Below are 18,563 nucleotides of genomic sequence, written 5' to 3'. Positions count from 1 at the left end.
GGGGATGGTCTGCAGCCGGCTACCTCTGTTCAGTCCTTTGTTCCATGCGCAGGCCTGGCAGTGTCTTAGGTTAGGGCTGGCTTTTCACGTGGTAGTTATCCCACAGTCTGGTTTGCTAGCCCAAATTAGTTCGCTCAGATAGCACTCGGGGCATTCAGGCCAGATCCTTACTCTAAGCGATGCAGCCTGCGCCTCCCTGCCCAGCCCCCGCTTGCTAGTGGTGGGTGCAGGCGTCTGTGCTGCTTCTCCACTGGGGGAATTATCATTGGGCTTGTAATCTGTGGGTTTTAATTGTTTATTTATTTTTCCTCCCTGTTACGTTGCCTTCTGTGCTTCCAAGGCTTGGCACAGACTCAGCAGTGAGAGTGTTTCCTGGTGTTTGGAAACTTCTCTCTTTTTAAGACTCCCTTCCTGAGATGGAGCTCCATCCCTCCCTCTTTTGTCTCTTTTTTTGTCTTTTATATTTTTTCCTATCTCCTTTCGAAGACAATGGGCTGCTTTTCTGGGTGCCTGATGTCCTCTGCTGGCATTCAGAAGTTGTTTCGTGGAATTTACTCGGCGTTTAAATGTTCTTTTGATGAATTTGTGGGGGAGAAAGTGGTCTCCCCGTCCTATTCCTCTGCCATCTTAACTCCTCCTCCAATAAGATGGTTTTAAAGGAAAGGCCTCTACTATGAGTAACAAATAGTGCTTGGATGGTTAGACTGTGTAGAAATTGTCTAGAACAGTCAGCTATGGGGAATGTGTCAATAGGAAATGATTGAAAGAGTTTCTGTGTGACAAAGTGGGCCAGATTAAAGCAAAGTCTCACAAGTTTTAGTGGTCAACGTAGGCAGCAGGATCTAGTAACATTTTCTAACCAGGTCAAAGGGTAAATAGCATTGTCTGGGAAATTCAGATCAGCAGAGAAGGTGAAACAAAAAGAACAATAAATTAAGAGGGGTTTTCCTGAAAATGTAACAGCTGTTCTATTTTTAATAATGGAAAAAATGATTAGAAAGCAGGAAAAAACAGATAGGAAAGAGGCAGAGAACTGATAAAGGTGTATAAAGGAATGAGTGGGTATGAAATGTTACCCCTCTGTCATCAAGCACAGATAGAGTGGATACGGGAGGAGCTTAGAGGTTAAGAAGTGTTCATTGTGGCCCAGAAAACATTGGTAAGACAGATTTTTGAGAACAGATGAGATTGAGGGTTGTCTGACATCAGTGTTTCAGCTGACAATTTGATGTAGCTGAGCTTCCAAGACAGCCTCTTTCCCTCGCCACCGGCCTTGGGGGAGAAGGGGAAAGACGCTTCTCCCCTTTGGGCTCTGATCTTGCTCGTAATAAGGTCTTCTGAGAATGAAATCTCACTGAAGCTTTCAGAACTGGATAGGAGAAATGTTACCTCTTAAAAGTGCCTGGGAACTGATTAAAGCTTTGTGTTTCCATGGGTATAGATAACATACATATCCTTTCATCAGTATATGCCTATGTCACAAGAGAGACAAAGTCAAAATATATGGTTGAGTCATTTCATGTAAATGTTTACCAGGGGAAGGAAAGAAGTAAAAGCACATATTTTTATTTTTCCTGTGTCATCTTCATTATGGGCAGGACAAACTAATATTGGCTGTATTTCTTTCTGAAGAGCTCAGCTTGAATTGATTTCTCTCCCAACTCTAAAAGCATCTTTTCCTATAGCACATTTATCTGGCAATTTGTCCTGCTCTGCCTTCTGTTGTTGACTGAGGACTTAAGTTTCTGCATCCTCCTGCAACATGGATACATATAGACAGATTTCTGTAAAAGTAAGGAGCAGGTGGGTTGTTTACCTGGTTTTGTCCACTCTGGATACCAGAATCTAAATGCCCATAATTATGTAAGTAAATGTGACAGTATTTTTCAGCTGCTGTTGTTCAGTCGCTAAGTTGCATCCAACTGTTTGTGACCCCATGGGCTGCAGCTCACCAGGCTTCCCCGTCCTTCACTATCTACCAGAGTTTGCTCAAACTCATGTCCATTTAGTCAGTGATGCCATCCAACCACCTCATCCTCCGCCGCCCCCTTATCTTTCCCTTAATCTTTCCCAGCATCAGGTTTTTCCCAATGAGTCGGCTCTGCATCAGGTAGCCAAAGTACTGGAGCTTTTTTGTTGTTGTTTTTCACTAAGTCATTAAATCTTCAGTCGGCCAGTAGGAACCCTGTCTTTGGGGGATAAAGAGATGCGTCCTGCACTCTGCCCTGTGCTCTGTTCTCATGGTTGGGTCTGCTGAGGGCTTTCCCAGTCTGGTTTTGAGGCCCATATTTAGGGACTTTGTTTTATTTCATTTTTCCAAATACTGAGTTCCATATTTTAATATTCCTGCCCTACCCTGCCACCTATACCATTGAAGAGTTGTGGTGTATGCTACAGTTCTTCCTCTCTCATCTGAGTATTTTAATTATTTCTATAATATAGAAATATTATAGATATCAGTGTTTTTCTTTCCTTGTGACAGCAGTAATTGAAAAATGTAAAAACCCTGAGGTGGGCATTCGTTGTTTGTAAGTTTTGCCATACTGAAAATGCTTATCCTTTTTTATGGCAAAAAAAATTATCTTTGGTAAATTACTCTTTATCCAGCTTAGATTATGATATTTGACTGGAATTGTCCCTATTCACAACTCCAGTAATGTTCCATGACTACTGTTAACTGCAATGATGTGTTTAGGGATGGGCATACGGTCCTATTCTGGCCAATGAGAGTCAGTCCTAAGACTGGAAGTTTCACTCACTGTGAAACAGAAAAAGCTTTGACTTTCTTGCTGGACTCAGGACAAGTGCTGGTGCAGCCATCCTGTGAATAAGACAAACGGTGACTTAAGAATAAAATGTTCACTGAGGAAGTGAAGGCACAAAACATAAAAAGGAGAAACCAGACCTGGGTCAAGACTCACTGAAAGAAATCAGCCCCTGGAATGCTCAAATACATGTCTCAATAAATTCAATTTTGCTTAAGCTACTTGCATTTTTTTTGTCACTTACAACTGAAAAAATGTAAGCCATGATGGGTAAAGCTGCTTTAAATATCCATTTGAAGGAGTTTGTGTATATACACATTTTCAAAAACCACTTAATAAATATATTACTGACTCCTTGGAATTCAAAATGAAAATGGACCCCTGACTTACTAATGCTTTGATATTTTCTATGTGTTTACTTATTAATTTATTCACTACATCTAGTGAGGTCATAATCAGCATCAAATATTTTGCTGGATTCTGAGAATAAACTGGTGAGCAAAAGGAGATGTGGTTCCTGATCAGTGGAGCTTACTGTCAGTGGGGAAGCCAGACATTATTAAAGAGAGACACACATCAAATCAAGATGTTAAGAATTAAAGAGATTGAAGAGAGACTTTGTAGGCTGAATATACATGATTTATTGGTGCATTGGTTATGGGGAGTAGGTATAGGGGGATGGAGCCCAGGTTCCCACATAATGTAAGTGTAGATGGTGGTATCATTTAATGAGATGTAAGACCTAGAGAAAAGCATGGAAATCCTCTCTAAGACATTTTGAGTTGTTTTTGAAGCTTCCAAGAAATCATAAAAAGCCAGTTGAATATATTGGTAAAAGTACTAAATATTTTCTTTGCCAAGGGCTTAAGAAATTGCTGTTTAATTATTTCATGCTCAGTACTGTATGAGTTGCATTTATACCTTATTTTACAGACTCCTTTCAAGGGAATATATATGTATACACATTTAATGTATACATACATATATATGTATGTACATTTTATACATATATAAAACACGTGTATGTGTGTATTACATGCACACACATATGTTTGCACATGTATACTATATATACACATAAACACATGCATGTATTTCATACACAAAGCACAGTGTTTTGTACCTCATGGTGATTAAATATTTATTTTAATGGGTATGCATCCTTTTTTTCCTGCATAGATCACATGAGTTTATTTTCATTCTGTATTTATCAACAACTTGATCCATATGGCACAGAGGAAATGTAGCAGTTCTAAAATGCATGTGATACATATTAAAGCCCTACTAAAGATAGGAATTGATTGAGCGAACAAGATTGAGCGACTTCACTTTCACTTTTTACTTTCATGCATTGGAGAAGGACATGGCAACCCACTCCAGTGTTCTTGCCTGGAGAATCCCAGGGACGGGGGAGCCTGGTGGCTGCCGTCTATGGGGTCGCACAGAGTCGGACACGACTGAAGCGACTTAGCAGTAGCAGTAGGAAAGATAGGAATGCAGTGTAGGAGAATTGTATTCTTCTACACAAAATTGCAAGTACATAAAACCTGATACTGAATCACTGCTTTTGAGAACTTCATAATAAGCTCTCAATTTCGGTTCAGTTCTGTTCAGTTGCTCAGTCATGTCTGACTCTGCGACCCCATGGACTGCAGCACACCAGACTTCCCTGTCCTTCACCATCTCCTGGAGCTTGCTCAAACTCCTATCCACTGAGTTAATGATGCCATCCAACCATCTCATCCTCTGTCATCCCCTTCTCCTCTTGCCTTCCATCTTTCCCAGAATCAGTGTCTTTTCCAGTGAGTCAGTTCTTCGCATCAGGTGTCCAAAGTACTGGAGTTTCAGCTTCAGCATCAGTCCTTCCAATGACTATTCAGGACTGATTTCCTTTAGGATTGACTGGGTTTAATCTTGCAGTCCAAACACTCCCGTTCAAAAGCATCACTTCTTTGATGCTCAGCTTTCTTTATGGTAAAACTCTCACATCCATACATGACTACTGAAAAAACCATAGCTTTGACTAGATGGGGCTTTGTAATGTAATGCTTCTGTAATGTAAGTACTTTGTAAAGTAATGCCTCTGCTTTTTAATATGCTGTCTAGGTTTGTCATTGCTTTCCTTCCAAGGAGCAAGTGTCTTTTAATTTCATGGATGAAGTCACCATCTGCAGTGTTGGTGCAATAAAGCTCTCAATTTACCTAACATTTTATGTTTCTTGGTTATGAAATCCTTGAAAATGTTAGTGGGACGTCTCTGATTTTCCAATAATGAAACATTTGTGCTAGTCAAAATAAGAAGCTGAACATAAAGTAGAAGATGAATATAAGTTATGGGTCAGAGTGTAGATTCTGTTGCCAAAGGTGGTATATAGGAAGAATTGGAGGATGGAGAAGTCTTGGTTAATTCATTGGTCATCATGAAGACTTTATCCAGGGTTGATAATACCTGGGGTCTTCTGCTCATTCCAAGAGGAGGAAAAAAGCTTTTAATCTGAGAGGAGGAACATTCATGAGGCCCTGAAATACCTTCCCTGCACTCCATCCCTGCTTCTTTTCTAGTTAGTCATCTGTGGAATAGTGAAGGAACATGGGCTAATGTGTTATCTTGAGTTCAAATCCCACTTTGCCACTTATTTGCTGAATTGACGTGGGTCAGTCACTTGATATCTTTGGCTCTCACCTTTCTTATTTATAGATTGAGGTTAAATTATGATGATTCAGCAAGATTGTGTGGTTATTAATCTATCTGCTTTAAATAAAAGTAAATACATGTAAAAATTAATAAAATTAAATCTCATCACAGTCTCAATTTTATCAGGTTGGTAGAAATTTAGTTTAAACTGGGAACTCTTACTGCAAGTAGTAATTTATTTATATTTTGCTGTTATGGAAATTTGTTTCTTGTTGTTGTTGTTGTCCAGTCACTAAGTTGTGTCCAACTGTTTGGGATCCCATGAACTCCAACATACCAGGTCTCCCTGTCCCTCTCTCTCTCTCAGAGTTTGCTCAAGTTCATGTCCATGAACTGGTCTTATTGTATAGGTTGAATTTAAATGCCTATTCAGTTTTTCCAGGAACATGATTTTAAAAAAAAGACAAAGTAGGCACATAATTACAAAAAAAAGAGGCAGACTATAAATTTCCTTTTAGTAAAAAGAATAGAGATGTGAGGAATCTCCAGTAGCTGTTCAGAGTCATTTATCTGCTCATTGTTTTTACTTTTACAGATCATTGAGAATACAAAAGTCAAGACCTAAAAAGAAAGAGGATTTTTTTTTTTTTGGCCATGCAGCTTGTGGGAGTTTTGTTCCCAGACCAGAGATAGAACTGAGGCCCTCCTCAGTAAGAGGGAGAAGTCCTAACCACTGCACTACCAGGGAATTCCCAGATATTCTTATTTTGTCCACTGAAACTGAAGTACTACTTTTCCCAGATGATAGCTCTTTATCGCCGCACATTTGGAAAGGTAGGGTGGAAAGGGTAAATAGATAAACCCACGTACACTCAGTAGTAGAGTGCAAGTGCATTTAAATCACAGTTGTACTTGGTGTTGTGATTGTGCGTAATGTTGAGGTTTTCATTACTTTACCAAAGCAGGGGAGTTACCCTTTATGTAGCCGTTTGTTTAATGTGCTTATTAAGTGCCAACGGTGGCTAAACACGGCAGATGCAACACAAAATAAGTGCCTACCCTGAGAGCTTATAATCTGTATTGGTGTAAGAAAGGGAGAGAAACTTCAGGTAAAATGGGCAAGTTAAGAGAACAATACAGACCTACAAAGAAGTCAGCTGGTTTGGAATCAGAAGAGAAGCTATGCTGGAGATGGTGATAAATGGCAATCAAGCATAAGCCTGTGATAGAATTGACCATAAATGGAAAGAATAAGGCCTTGAATGACTAGATGTATTTTCTAAAAGTACTTAATGCTTTTAGTCAGAAGCTGATTTATGAAATATTGAATTTCTATGCCCTAAAAATGTCTCCAGATGTGTTTTATTCCTGTCTTCCAGCAATTTCTATTACTTTCCTATTTATTCTGTCTCATGGCTTTTCTGAAGAATTTTTTCTTTATGTTTTATGCATGAGAATCATTATCCAACCTTCAGTTAAGACTGAGGCTTTTCCAATTGGGATTACTTCATTAAAATCTCCTGATTGCATGTTACTGTGTGGCCTTCTTCTTATATTCTCCATGAATATAATAAATATGATAAATAAATATTTATAAATAATTATATAATGATAGTAATATAATATGTAAATAAATAAATGCAGCATATCATACTGTTGCAAAAATTAAGAAAGCATTTATGTGAATACACCAAAGTTATGATTCATATGAAAGCACTTGCTTTCCACTGATACTAGTTTCTTTTCTTCAGAATTCTACCTCTGAATTTTTCTAAGAAATCACTTATTCCAAAAGATTATTTCTGGGAACTCAAAAATTTGAAATATTTAACTCCTTTCTGGCTGAAAAAGGGAAGAATATCTCTAAAACGGCATGTAAAAAGTTAGATTTGGTTCAAAAATATTTTTCTTAATGCTTAGCAAAAAGCATTTGCCTTTGTTTCTAAAGAAGACCTGAATATTTTTTATTGCAATGTATTTCACATGCCATAAAATTTGACACTTAAAAATATAAAATCTGATCGCTTTCAATATAGTCACAAAGTTGTACAATCATTGCCACTAACTAATTTCAGAATATTTTCATGGCCCTAAATTGAAATCCTGTACTTGTTAGTAGCCATTCTTCACTGTGACTTTCTTCTAGTTTTTGGAAAACCCTAATTAATGTTCGGTTTCAATAGGTTTGTCTTTCTGGGAATTTCATATAAATGAAGTCGTATAACATGTGACCTTTGTGCCTGGCTTCTTCCATGCAGTATAATGTTTATGAAGATTATCATGTAGTCACATTAACATTAGTTCATTCCTTTTCATGGATAAATAATATTTCATTGAATGGAACTTTGCTGATGGGAATGTTAAATGGTGAGAAATAGTTTGGCAGTTCTTCCAAAAGTTAAACATAAAGTTACCTTGACCCAGCAATTCCATCCTATGAATACATATCCAAGAGAATGGAAAATATATATTCAAACAAAAACTTATACATGGGCAGTTGCACCTGTTAGGGCAACAGGCAGAGGCTCTTTTCTTCTAGAACGGTCAGTAATAACAATGAAGTGAGCCTAAGCTTTCAGGAGCCATTTCTTGGGTCTGATTTTGAAGCCACACAGTAGAGACCTGTGCCAAGAGAAAAAGGAACTCTTTCTGCAGGACAACTCCTACCACCTTCTTGTTAGCATGTTTGCCCCAGGAAAACATACCCATGCAGATAAACCCATAAGAGGAGCCCTGAGCCTGCCAACACAAACCCTTCACCACCATATTCAGAGATCAAGCCCTGAGCCTTTGGAGTGGGAGTACGGACTCCAAGACCCTAGACTACCAGAGAACTGTCCCTGCTGCTGCTGCTAAGTTGCTTCAGTCGTGTCCGACTCTGGGCGACCCAATAGACGGCAGCCCACCAGACTCCACCGTCCCTGGGATTCTCCAGACAAGAACACTGGAGTGGATTGCCATTTTCTTCTCCAATGCATGAAAGTGAAAAGTGAAAGTGAAGTCGCTCAGTCGTGTCCGACTCTTAGTGACCCCATGGACTGCAGCCTACCAGGTTCCTCTACCCATGGGATTTTCCAGACAAGAGTACTGGAGTGGGGTGCCTCCCTAGGGAGTATCAAATAGTGAGAACTCACACAAAGAAAACCACTTGAACACAAGCCCCAGCATCACCCAACCACCAGTAGCACCCTGTGCAGGATGCCTCATCCAAACTACAAACAAAAAAGTACAAACCCAATCATCAGCAGACAGGATTACCACCTCACTCAGCCTTACCCATCAAAGGAAAACCAAACAAAAACTCAGCACAAATCTCATTCTACACAAAGCTTACACAAACCACTGGGTCAACCTTAGGAGGGTAGAAACCAAAAGGAAGAAAGAATTCAACCTTGAAGCCTGGGAAAAGAAAACCTCAAACACAATAAGTTTTAAAAAAAAATAATGAAAATACAGAGAAACACTACACAAATGAAGAAACAAACTAGAAACACAAAAGTCCAAATAAATGAAGAGAAAATAGGCAAACTACCTGAAAAAGAATTCAGAATAATGATAGTAAAGGTGATTAAAAAAAAAAAAACCTTGAAAACAGGATGAAGAATTGCCAGAATCAATTAACAAAGACCCAGAAGAATTAAAGAATAAATAAATATACAGAGACAAACAACAAAATTACTGAAATTAAAAATACTCTAGAAGGAATCAGTAACAATACCTGAAGCAGAAGAATGAATCAGTGAGCTGGAAGATAAAATGGTAGAAATAACTTCTGAAGAGCAGAACAAAGTAAAAAGAATGTAAAGAACTGAGAACTCTGAAACCTGTGGGACAATATCAAACACACCAACATTCGAATTATAGGGGTCCCAGAAGAAGAAGAGGAAAAGAAACGGTGCAAAAAAGTTTTTGAAGAGATTATAGTTGAAAATTTCCCCAACATGGGAAAGGAAATAATCAGTCAACTCCTATAGGGACAAAGAGTCCCATACAGGATAAACCAAAGGAGAAATACACCAAGACACATACTAATCAAATTAACAAAGACTAAACACACACACAAAAAAAGAATATTAAAAGCAAGGGAAAAGCAACAAGTAACATACAAGGGAAATCCCACACATTTAATAGCTGATCTTTCAGCAGAAACTCTGCAGGCCAGAAGAGAATGGCAGGATATATTTAAAGTACTGAAAGGGAAAAATCTACAACAAAGATTATTGTAACTGGCAAGGATCTCATTCAAAATTGATGGAGAAATCAAAAGCTTTTCAGACAAGCAAAAGTTAAGAGAATTCAGTACCACCAAACCAGCATTATAACAAATGTTAAAGGGACTTATACAGTCAAGAAATACAAGAAAAGAAAAATATCTACAAAATCAAACCCTGAACAATTAAGAAAATGGCAATAGGAACATATATATCAATAATTACTTTAAATGTAAATGGATTAAATGCTCCAACCAAAAGACACAGACTGGTGGAATGGATACAAAAACAAGACCCATATATATCCTGTCTACAAGAAACCCACTTCAGACCTAAAGACAAATATAGATTGAAAGTGAGAAGATAGAAAAATATATTCCATGCAAATGGGAAGAAAAAGAAAGCTGGAGTAGCAAACCTCATACCAGATAAAATAGACCTAAAAATAAAGAATATTACAAGAAATAAGGAAAGACACTACATAATGATCAAGGGATCAATCCAAGAGAAAGACATAACAATTGTAAATATCTATGCACCCAACATAGGAGCACCTTGATATATAGACAAACACTAACAGACATAAAAGGAGAAATTGACAGTAACACAATAATAGTAGGAGACTTTAACACCAATGGACAGATCATCAAAACAGAAAACAGTAAGGAAGCACAAGTCTTCAATGATACATTAGATGAGATAGATCTCACTGACATCTTCAGGACATTCCATCCAAATGCAGAAGAATATACCTTCTTCTCAAGTGCACACGAACATTCTGCAAGATAGGCAACATCTTAGGTCACAAATCAAACCTCAGTAAATTTAAGAAAATTGAAATCATATCAAGCATCTTCTCTAACTACAGCACTATGAGACTAGATATCAATTATAAGAAAAAAACTAAAAAACACAAACACATGGAGATTCAACAATACATTTCTAAATAACCAACAGGTTACTGAAGAAATCAAAAGGGAAATCAAAAAATTTCTAAAAACAAATGACAATGAAAATACAACTCAAAACCTATGGTATGCAGCAAAAGCAGTTCTGAGAGGGAAGTTTATAACAGTACAATCCTACCTCAAGAAACAAGAAAAACATCGATTAGACAACCAAACTTTACACATAAAACAACTGGAAAAAGAAAGAACAAAAAACTCCCAAAATTAGCAGAAGGAAATAAATCATAAAGATCAGAGCAGAAATAAATGAAAAAGAAATGAAAAAAACAATAGTAAAGTTTAATAAAACTAAAAGCTGGTTCTTTGAGAAGATTAACAAAATTGACAAACCTTTAGCCAGACTCATTAAGAAAAAAAGAGAGAGAAGAATCAAACCAACAGAGTTAGAAATAAAAAAGAAGTTACAACAGACAATGCAGAAATGCAAAGGATTATAAGAGACTATTATGAACACCTATATGTCAATAAAATGGATAACGTAGAAGAAATGAACTGATTCTTAGAAAATTTCAATCTTCCAAGACTGAACAGAGGATGAGATGGTTGGATGGCATCACCGACTCAGTGGACATGGGTTTGGGTAAACTCCGGGAGTTGGTGATGGATAGGGAGGCCTGGCATGCTGAGGTTCGTGGGGTTGCAAAGAGTCGGACACGACTGAGCGACTGAACTGAACTGATGGGTGATTCATGTTGCGATTGGACAGAAAACAACAAAATTCTGTAAAGCAATTATCCTTCAATTAAAAATTAATTAAATATAAAAAAACTTATACATGAATGTTCATAGCAGCAGCATCAACAGATTAATCGATGAACAATGTTTTATAGTTTTCAGTGTATTAGTTTATACTTTTTAAATTAATTTTTTCCAAGTATTTTACACTTTGATGTGATTATAAATGGAATTTTTTAAAAATTTATTTTCTGATTGGTCATTGCTGCTGTATAGAAATTCAACTGATTTTTGCATACTGATCTTGCACCCTGCCATCTTGTTGAATTATTAGCTTGAAAATTTTTTTGTGGATTCCTAGGATATTTTATGGAGAAGACAATGACACCCCACTCCAGTACTCTTGCCTGGAAAATCCTATGGACTGAGGAGCCTGGTGGGCTGCAGTCTATGGGGTCGCTAAGAGTTGGACACGACTAAATGATTTCACTTTCACTTTTCACTTTCATGAATTGGAGAAGGCAATGGCACCCCACTCCAGTACTCTTGCTTGGAAAATCCCATGGACAGAGGAGCCTGTTAGGCTGCAATCCATGGGGTCGCTAGAGTTGGACACGACTGAGAGACTGTCACTTTCCCTTTTCACTTTCACGCATTGGAGAAGGAAATGGCAACCCACTCCACTGTTCTTGCCTGGAGAATCCCAAGGACGGGGGAGCCTGGTGGGCTGCCTTCTCTGAGGTCGCACAGAGTCGGACACGACTGAAGTGACTTAGCAGCAGCAGCAGCAGGATATTTTATGTATACGACTACATCTTCTCTAAATAGAAGTAATTTTATTTTTCCTTTCCTATCTAGATGCCTTTTATTTCTTTTTCTTTTCTAATTTCCCTGGATAGAATCTCTGGGATAATGTTGAATAGACATGATAAGAATGGGCATCTTGACTTGTTCCTGATTTGGGGGAAATCTTTCAGTATTTCATCATGAAGTATGATTTTTTTTTAATTTTTTAATTTAAATTTATTTATTTTAATTAGAGGCTAATTACTTTACAATATTGTATTGGTTTTGCCATACATCAACATGAATCTGCCATGAGTGTACACATGTTCCCAATCCTGAACCCCCCTCCCGCCTCCCTCCCCATACCATCCCTCAGGGTCATCCCAGTGCACCAGCCCCAAGCTTCCTGTATCTGGCATCGAACGTGGACTGGTGATTCATTTCTTATATGATGTACCCCAATGTTCATCGCAGCACTGTTTATAATAGCCAAGACACAGAAACAACCTAGATGTCCATCAGCAGATGAATGGATAAGAAAGCTGTGGTACATATACACAATGGAGTATTACTCGGCCATTAAAAAGAATACATTTGAATCAGTTCTAATGAGGTGGATGAAACTGGAGCCTATTATACAGAGTGAAGTAAGCCAGAAAGAAAAACACTGATACAGTATACTAACACATATATATGGAATTTAGAAAGATGGTAATGATAACCCTGTATGCAAGACAGCAAAAGAGACACAGATGTATAGAACAGTCTTTTGGACTCTGTGGGGGGTGCGGGGGGATGATTTGGAGAATGGCATTGAAGTATGATATTAATCATAGGTTTTTCATTTATGTCCTTTATCAAATTGGATAAGTTCTCTTTTATTCTTATAACATCTTTAAGATGTTCATATGGTTTTTGTCCTTTTTTCAATTATATGAAGCTGTACATTGATTTCCATATGTTGAACTAATCTTGCATTCCTGCAATATATCTCACTTAGCTATAAGTAAATAATTCTTATGTGCTGAATTTAGTTTGTTAGTGTTTTGTTGACGATGTTTGCATATATATTCATAAGAGACATTGGTCTGTAATTTTCTTTTCTTGTATGTTTCTACCTGGTTTTGGTGTCAGGGCAATACTGGCCTCATTGAATGTATTGGGAAGTTGCTCTTCTTCCTATGTTTATGTTTCATTTTATTTGGGGGTGCATTAACAAATACATTAATTTCTCTTTAAACATTTAGTAGAATTCATTAATGAAGCCATCTGTGCCTGGACTTTGATTACTAATTTGATCTGTTCACTTACTATAGGTCTGCTCAGATGCTCTGTTTCTTCTGAAGTCAGTTTCAGTAGTTTGTGTCTTTTTAGGAATTCGTTAATTCTGACTGTTAGCTAATTTTCAGGTATATACTTTCTATAGTATGCCCTTATGATTCTTTTCATTTCTGTAAATTCATAGTAATATCCCATCTTCCATGCTACTGCATAAACCTATAGAACTAAGTACACTAACATTTTCTTGTTTCCCAGCCATAGACAAGAATCCACTGAAATATAAAAGTACATCATTATTGATCTTATTCTAAATTTTAGGAAAATGAACCACAATTCTTCCTCAAATTTTTTTTATAATTACATTTTCTATTATTAATCTGATTTATTGCACTGTCATCCTGTATTAGTTGGGATTTAGTTACCAATGTGTTTGAACAAAGCAAGTCTTTTTTTAAAGTCAGATATTTGGCATCCAACATGGATGGACAGGGGACTGGGCTGGCTCCAGGACCATGCCACTTCCACCATGATCCATTCCATGAAAATGGATGTCCTGTGTTCTGTTTAACACTGGAGAATGAGGAACTCTGCTCTAGGACTCCTGCGAGAGCTGCCTCAGAAAGTCAAATGCGTCTGTGATTATCTTTGCCAGCAGGATCCAGGTTTGGGCCCATCCTACTTTTATTCATTCTCAAGATGATACTGCCAGGACACACTTTGGTTTCTTACTGGTTTTACTGTAATTCATTTTAGTCACCACAGCTTGAGCCACTTAGAAATGTAATCACACTTTAAGAGTAATTTTCTTTTTAGATGAAAATCTCTCTCTCCAGTGGTACCTTTTAAAATGTGTTGTCTCTTTCTGCTTTCACATTATTGTTAGAGAATTTCTATTGTACTCTTCATGTAACTCTTTACATAACTGCTACTGTTTGCATATTTTGTTCCTTGAATTAAAGTTTACTTCAATTCACTCTCTACACATTTCTGAGATGGAAAGTACTTAGTATTTGAAAGAAGAATATCTATCTACCTTTAAACTGTCTGTGACTATGATGATATAATGCTAGAGAAACAAATATTTACTTGAAGCCAAAAGAAAAGGAAAAAAAAATTATATGACAAGGGGAAAATCTATAATAACAAACTATACTGCTGCTGCTAAGTCACTTCAGTCGTGTCCGACTCTACACGACCCCAGAGACGGCAGCCCCCCAGGCTCCCCCATCCCTGGGATTCTCCAGGCAAGAACACTGGAGTGGGTTGCCATTTCCTTCTCCAATGCATGAAAGGAAAAGTGAAAGTGAAGTCGCTCAGTCGTGTCCAACTCTTCGAGACACCACGGACTGCAGCCTACCAGGCTCCTCCATCCATGGGATTTTCCAGGCGAGAGTCCTGGAGTGGGGTGCCATTGCCTTCTCCAACAAACTATAATCTTTTCTTAAATCAATGGGGAAAATTGCCAACCTAGAACCTTGAATGAAGAGTAATTTTCAATTATTTGTTCTCTTTTGACTTAAATTCATTTGTACTATGGCATGAAATAAAAGGCCCTCGGATTTGAAAAATAACATCAGGTACGATTGGCAGAACACAATTGTATAAATTTTTTTCTTGGTCTCTTCATTCTACCTAGGTATCTACTCTGCATTCATTATGCATTCTTAGTAAAAAAAAAAAAAATGTTCTTTCTCTACCTTAATCCACCTATATCCAAGTTTATTTGAATGAAATGTCTTGGCAGTTCTCTCTTTTCATTATAAACTCTCTTCCATCTCTGGTGTACATAGAGAAGCATGCACAAGTTGCTTTAAGCATGAAGCAAGATGAACGAAAGTGATTTTAGCATGTTTTATGCTGACATCATGTTGGTTTTATTATAAACTATGCCCCATGCTTTCTTACTAAGTGAAATCCTAGCATATCATATAGAAAGTTACCATCACAGAGTATATATTTAAATAACTCAAAACTTGACTATTTTTAACTTCCAGAGAGATCAATTACTATATTAAAACCTTTAAAATTGTCAAAAAAAAAAAAACCTAGCAGTATCAATTACAGAGCCAGTGGCTAACTGATCTTGCAAGTATTTACAAGTGTTCTGACCAGATCCTCCTGGGAAGGTGGACGTGGAAGCTTAGGGAGGTTATTAGAAGAAGAGAAGGATAAGACCTAGCTCCAAAGCCTGCACTCTTTCCATGCACTAGATGTGCTCAGCAGTGGCACACAAATGAATTTGAGGTGGTTTATCACAATGTGTCCTAGAAAAACATAGTGGTTATATCAAGCTTGTGATTTCTCAGGCATCCTTGCACAGGAAAACACTTATGTTAAAATATTCAAAGACTTCTAAAAATATTAAGCAAATATTAGGCTTGGGCATGGTGCAAGGATGAGCGAAATTTGGAAAACATGGTATATCACCAGCTGCCCTTACTAAACAAAACTGCCTGTCAAATGAGAACAAAGAAGAGTTTGGTCAATCCTAAGAAGTTCTAGGCTGAAAGCATGTGAGACCAGTAGTCCCTCACTACCTGTATGCCTACAGGCATGGAATGGACCTTACTGTACACCATAGTCTAGAAGCTAAAGACTGCATTTCCCACACGCCGTCACAGTCAGGCTCCACCGTGATCTCTCATCAGCCCAGGATATGGGAGACACAGCAATCGCACTTATTTATCACCTTCCTGACTGTCCCGTCATAATCATTTAAGAGCATACATGAGACCTAAGAGGACACCCCATTTCTGCTGCTTGTGCTGCCTCTGCAGGGAACCTGGCTCACAGGAGCATTTGGTTTTCTGTGGTAGCTGCAGCCGAGCTCCCTGACTCCACCCTCAGTTTCATCAGTGACCTATTTCACCCCTATGTACCTCATCACATAGAGTTAGGGTAAGGTTGAAGGCAAGAGAGCACCTGTGGTGGGCTATGTAGAAAAAAAGTTACTTAGCAGTTTTGAGGTGACTCCCAACAGTTTTGAAAGGACTGAAGAAAGAGGCTCTAGGCTGGCTTGGCAGGGATTACTCTCAGAAAATATAAATGGCCTGACCAGAAGCTGCTTCCTCTGCTACAGTCTGGAAGATGACGAATCAGAGGACCAACACCACCATTGTTAACTTAAGACTCATTTCATTTACCGTGATCCATGCAGCATATACTTTGGCCACCTGATGTGAAGAGCTGACTCATTTGAAAAGACCCTGATGCTGGGAAAGATTGAGGGTGGGAGAAGGGGACGACAGAGGATGAGATGGTTGGATGGCATCACCGACTCAATGGACATGAGTTTGGGTAAACTCCAGGAGTTGGTGATGGACAGGGAGGCCTGGAGTGCTGCCGTTCATGGGGTTGCAAAGAGTCAGACACGACTGAAGTGAATTAGCAAGCACACATGCACTAAATGATTGTGATGTATTCATTCCAACTTCATTCTTTTATTTTTGTATCCCTCTTTTTCACATTTTAAAATAATCAGTGATGAAAAATACAGAGCTTCCCTTTAAATGTAACCATAACACTAGCCTACCAAATGCATATGTAAAATACATTGTAAAGTGCTACACTTGACAAAAATTGTATTATTCCTCTCCCTCCCCCAAAGGAGACCTTCAGTGCTTTGTCCTTTTTTTCACACATTGTTCTGTAGGTGGCGCCATTGCTGCACAGCACCAGGTCATTTGCAAAAGAACTGGCCTTGAAGAGGACTGGAAACAGGTTAATTTGAAGGATCCCTTTGGAACTCTGGCTTGTGGTTGGGTCAGAACTAAGTATTTTCGAGTTTTATCTGTGCTGAGATGTTGGTGGGTTACCTGTACGCTCTGGGAATTAAAGGTTAAAACAAGCTTGAGTTTGTTAGCAAAAGAGAAGGTGCAATTCAGAGAGATGCTCTTGACAGCCCAGTTCATGCCGTGTTTTGCTCCTTTCAGGGCTCACCTGGGCCGGAATAAAAACATGCCACCTTGCTTGAGTTCATCCTCACCTGTGGGAAGGTGGGCAAGGACAGCTCCCTGGGAAAGGAAGATATGACAGTGGAGATACCCTCATTTTCATGCAAACACCTCCTTTTTCTTCCTCTTGTCCAAATGCCCTTTCTTATCTTAGTAACAAAACATTGGGTCTCTTTCTGACTTTTGCTTTATGGACTAAATTATCCCCTCCAAACTTTATTTTGGAAGAAATAATAAAGTAGAATATGAATGTGAGTAATAAAGCCCAAATAAAAATAAATTCTGAGGCTCAGTGACCTATTCAGGGAGCCAGACAATATAACTGCAGTCCCTTCAACTCTTGAAATCCTCTAGCAAATTTGAAAATAGGTGCAAGAACAATAATTCCTAGAAAACCTCAGTAACTTATAAATAAGTTTGAGTCACATATTTGTGAAAGTATGAAGTCGCATTAATAACATACTTAGGTTGATAGCTAGCCCTATCAAAAATAAAAGCACTCAGTAGAGATCCACCCAATGATGACTCTGTGTCAGCTCTTTTGAGGGAAGTCTACCATCTTTCCTACACATTGATCCGCTATGTGCTTCAGAGAAAATACTTTATACAGCACAAACACATTTGTGTGGTAGGAAGTGAACCCTATCCAGGAAGATTATGACGCAGTTAGCTCTAAGGCAATACTTGAGAATCTATATTCATAAATGCTCTATAAATCACTCCAAAAATTTGATAAATCTTGGCCTGTACAAAAGGAATAAGAAAATTGATGGTTAACACTAGAAACAGCATGCCTACACTCAGTATTTGTGATACAATACTAAAAAAAAAAAACACTCTGCACTTACAAAATTTGGAAATGAATAAAAGGAAGGGCTGAAGGTGAGAAGTGGAGATTTGGATTTCAAAACTCTGGAATTTAAATCCTTTTACTCTGACTTCCAATGGCCCCTTGATCAACATTGTTTTTTCTCTCAAGTTCTTTTTAATATACTAAGACTAGAATAATACCTTCTGATATCCACTAGAGGAATAAGATTAATTTTGGTAAAAAATATAGTAAATTTTGTGCTGGCCAGATTCTTAATAAGCTTGTCTCTTTGACTGCACTCTTATCTTATTCATCTTAGTGTTATAAACTTGGAATTGAGAAAGTGGTGGAAGCTAAGGCACACAAGTGTATAATTTAAACTTACATAGACCTAGATTGTGTGCATACCAATATGGAGTGGGACAGAAGATAAAGTCGGCAATAAAGTAAGTGTTGCTTCTATCAATGTTTTAAAATA

The sequence above is a fragment of the Bison bison genome, unplaced genomic scaffold (assembly GCF_000754665.1).
Source record: "Bison bison bison isolate TAMUID 2011002044 unplaced genomic scaffold, Bison_UMD1.0 scf7180017864385, whole genome shotgun sequence".
NCBI lineage: Eukaryota > Metazoa > Chordata > Mammalia > Artiodactyla > Bovidae > Bison > Bison bison.
This window is presented reverse-complemented; position numbering follows the sequence as displayed.